The sequence below is a fragment of the Fukomys damarensis genome, unplaced genomic scaffold, assembly GCF_012274545.1.
Source record: "Fukomys damarensis isolate Sample0158 unplaced genomic scaffold, DMR_v1.0_HiC HiC_scaffold_13, whole genome shotgun sequence".
Taxonomy (NCBI): Eukaryota; Metazoa; Chordata; class Mammalia; order Rodentia; family Bathyergidae; genus Fukomys; species Fukomys damarensis.
This window is the reverse complement of record NW_022900925.1, coordinates 36,304,394-36,308,982: the sequence shown is the minus strand read 5'-3', so window position 1 is coordinate 36,308,982 and position 4,589 is coordinate 36,304,394.

The following is a 4,589-nucleotide window of genomic DNA, read 5'->3' as shown; positions in this document are numbered from 1 at the left end:
CGGAGGGAGGGGCCCGGCCGGCTTGCGCGCTGTGTGCGAATCACCTGCCCTCTGCGCACCGGCTCCTGCACGAACGCACCGGCCCTCAGACAGGAGACGCAGGAATCGCCCTTCCCTTTGCGGGTGGTTGTCACCTGGAGGCCTGCGGTCCGTATCAGGGCGGGGCGCGCTGCCTCTGAGCTTCAGAGGAAGGAGAAACCAGCGAGACGCACCCCCCTGCAGCCAAACCACACCCCCAGTCTGCTGTACTGGAGACAATCCTAGACTTTCTCATCCCAGCCTCAATTATTCCTTTTCCTCCTTTCCCTGCTTCTCCTCCTCTTCTTTTTTGAGCCAGGGTCTTATTATGAAATTCAGGCTGGCCCCAAGCTCCCAGAGATCCTCCTGACTCAGCCTCCTGAGTAAGTGCTGGGATTACAGGCACGCACCCACCACTCCTGTCTCAGCCCTAATTCTAACTGGTTGTGTTATGCTCAGTGGCTCATTTTGCTGTGAAAATTTCAAACGACTTCACTCAGGAGGTCAAGGTAGGAGGATCACCATCACCATGAGTTCAAGGCCAGCTTCGGCAACATAGTGAGTTCAAAGTCAACCCGGGATACATGGTGAGGCCCTGTCTCAAAAACAACCAAACAAACAAATTTTTAAAAATTAAAATGACCACTCAGTAAAGGAATTAGCTCAAGAGCTCTTTCATTCAGTGTTCGCCATTACCATTGTATTATTAACAGGGAAAGGATGATTGGAAAGATGGAAGGAAACAATTCAACCAGAGCTTCCTGCGTGCTGTCTGACCACCTGAACATTCCCTGAAGTTGAGCACAGTTGCTGGTAGATTTTTGGGAACTTCATCACGGCACACGCCTGTAATTTCAGCACTTGGGAGGCTGAGGCAGGAGGATCACTGTGAGTTCAGGATCAGCCTGAGTTACACAGCGAGAACCTGTCTCAAAAAACAAAGCAAAATTTAGGATTAGAGCAACTGAAGGGAACTGACAATGACAGAATTCTTTCAAGAGCCGGATGTGGTGGTGCACAGCTTCAATCCCAGCACTCGGGAGGCTGAGGCAGGAAGAGCACCATGAGTTCAAATTCACCCTAAGCTACATAGTGAGACTCCACCTAAAAAAAAAAAAATAATCGTAAAGAGTTTTCTCCAAACCAGAGCCCATGGTTACCCTGAGCGTGGTGGGCCTCTCTCGGGTAGGGACTGGAGGGAGGCACTGGTGGCCCTGCCTCCTCCAGGTCACCTTCTGTGCCAGCCTCCTAGCTCTTCTCCACACACACCTCCCCACAGGCCAGCTGTGTGCAGGACCAGCCAACCTGACCTCCTCCACTCCCTCCACTCTGCTGGCTGACTCACTGTCACCCCGCAGGTCTCAGTCGGCACCCCCTTTACCCAAGGTGGGTTTGGTTGTGTTTGGGCTTTTCCTTTTGTCTGTGAGACAGGGTCTGACTATGCAGCCCAGGCTGGCCTTGAACTCCCAGGGATCCTCCTGCCTCAGCCTCCCGAGGGCTGGGGTAACAGGGGTGTGACCACACCCCATGTTTGGGCTTTTCTCTCTGCCTTCCTCGTGGCCTGTGGGCTCTCTGAGGACAGGGATCATGGCGTTTGTCCTGTCCCTGTCCTCACTCCAGGCCATGTTAAATGGTAGGCTCGACCAATGCTTTGACACCTGGCAGAGCCCCAGGGAGGGAGGGAGGGAGAGCCAGACCTGTGCTGCCTCTGCAGGGTGGGTTTCACCTCCTTTCCTTCCTCTCAGGAGGCCTGTCTGCGGCAGCTCCTAATTGTATTTTACTTGACTATAAATCTTTTTGTTAAATGTAATTGAACAGTGGGCCTTTGAATCATTACATTAACCCACATACGCTCCAGGGTGGTGATGGGAACCTCCCGGTGCCTCCCTCCCGGTGGAACAGGACCGGCTCTGACTGGAGCCTCGGCTGGGCCTGTGTGCGTCACCCTGGTCCTTCTGCCCCAGATGGTGCCCCCTCGCCCCCTACGGCAGGATTGCCGCAGAGAGCAGGGCCTGGGCCTGGAAGTGGGGCCTGCAGTGCGCCCCTTCCTCATTCCGTCCTGGCCCCTGGCTCCAAGTTGTCGGAAAGAAAGGGGAAAAGGGCTACACGGACGCCCTGCACTCTCCTGATGACCACGCCTCTCCCCACCAGGCAGGGGAAACTGAGGCTCAGAGAGGTGGTGTGATACAGGTGGTGAGAGGGACGATTAATTTAAAGGGCCAAGGGCCGGGGATTTAGCTCAGCGGTTCCGCCACCTGGCTCACAGGTCCCAAGTTCGATCCCGGTACCAAAAAATGAACAAATAAATAAATAATAAAGGGCCCAGAGTCACCAGGGTTGGTGGAGCAGGCCTGTCCTTCCAGCACTCGGGAGGCCGAGGCAGGAGGATTGCTGTGAGTTCGAGGCCAGGCTGAACTACATAGTGAGACCCTGTCTCAGAAAGTCAAAACAGGAAAGGCCAGGGTCTCAGAACCGAAGTTCTAGGGGACGGACCCAGGGCTGCCCTTGCTGTCCCTCCGCCTTCCCAACCCCTGTACCTCAGATACTGTCGTTTCCCAGCCCCCAACCCTGGTATCACCCTTGATTTACACCCTGCACCCAGTTCATGAGCGAATCCACATGCTTTACCTTCAGAATAAACCCAGGACCTGAAGGCTTATCACCACCCCACTGCTACGTGTCTCTGTGCCCTTGTCCTGGGTGATCACAGTCCCCGCAGTCGGTCCTCCCAGTGGTTTTTTTTTTTTTTTTTTTTTGTACCAGGGATCAAACTTGGGACCTTTCGCTGTGAGACAGGTGACAGCACCACTGAGCTACATCCCTGGCCTGAGCTTTTTCATTTTTAATAACAGCTTTTGCCAGATGTGGTGGTGCCTGACTGTAACCTTAGCGCTTGGAAGGCTGAGGCAGGAGAATCACCACAAGTTCAAGTTCAGCTTGGGTACAGAGCAAGACCTTGACCCAAAAAAACAAGCAAACAAGCAAAACCAAAAGACAGCTTTATTGACATATAAAACCCAGCCATTTGAAGTCTGCACAGCAGAGGCTTTGGTATATTTCCAGACATGGTGCCATCATTGTAATCAGATTGAACATTTTCACTGCCTAGATAAGAAACTGTGTCTGTTATCAGTCACTCGGGATCTCCTCTCCTTTCCAGAACGCTCAGGCCAAGGTAATCAGAGTGCTTTTCAAATATTAAGTCACAGCCAAGCATGGTAGTGCATATCTGTAATCCTAGCACTCAGGAGGCTGAGGCAGGAGGATCGCCAGCCTGGGCTACCTAGCAAGACTCTGCCTCAAACAAAAGAAACTCAACTATTAAGTTAGATGAGATCACTGCCCGTATCAGAACTCGGAGCCCTTGGGGTATTTTTTCATTCCCAAACAGTTGGGGTTTTTGTTTTTTTGTTTTGCTTTTTTGTTTGTTTGTGACAAGGTCTTGCTACGTAGTTCAGGCTGTCCTCAAACTTGGGGCAACTCTCCTGCCTCAGCCTCCTGATTACTGGGATGACAATCGTCTGTCACCACTCCTGGCTGTAGTTTTAATTTTGAGACAGTCTCAGTTACGCAGGCTGTCCTTGAACTTGAGACTGCGCCTGGCTGGGCCATTGCCCATTTAAGTAGGTGATGAGGGAAGGCCTTGTTTAAAAGGGAAGCATCTGAAAGCCATCTCAAATATAACAATAACAAAGAGCTAGGGGTGAAGCTCAACGGTGAGCTCTAGGCTCTGCATCCAGCCCACAGCACTGAGGGTAAAGCCCACCTCTCTGCTCTGGTCTGGCCACCTCTCCATGAATTCTGCACAGCACTTGCTCTCTTCAAGTGTAACCCTAATTGTGATGCATGGTGTCTATCGGCCCAGCTAGAACAGAGGGAAAATACTCGGCTGGGGGGGGGCGGAGACCCAGCTCCTTCCTGGCCTGCCTGGGGCTGGAGCTCCACCCTGCTGGGGCCGCCCCTGCAGGGGGTGGGCGTGGGTTCTCTGAAGAGCCCTCTGCTTTTCAGCCTGAAGTCCTTTTTTTTTTTTTTTTTTTTTGAGACAGGGTCTCACTATGTAGTTCAGGCTGTCCTCAAACTTGTAGAGATGCTCCTGCCTCAGCTTCCCAAGTGCTGGGATCACAGGCGTTTGATGCCACGCCAGCCAAATCAGAAGTTCTTTTCCTCAAGGCACCTTTTCTAAAATGTGGATTCCTCCCCAAGTTCTGTCCATCAATCAAGGTGACCTTGGGCTGACTGACATGGTGCTGAAGAATTTTACCAAAATTCGAAGGTCTTTCCCTCTTAATGCAGAGAACTCTGGGTCTGCTTGGCAGGCTGTGCCCACCAACCTGTTGCTTCCTTCTGCAGGATGGGGGGCAGGAGGCGGATGGGCCAGGAGCCAGACCTCCCGTCCGGGGACACAGCAAAGCAGGGCAGCACACGGAACACCCAGGTCCCTGTGCACCACCCAGAGGGCAGGAGCTCTTCCTCTTCCTTTTTTGCTGGCGTTACTGGGGATCAAACCTGGAGCCTTTGGACTGAGCTACATCCTCAACTGGCTCACTTCTTTTTTTTTTTTTTTTTTTTTT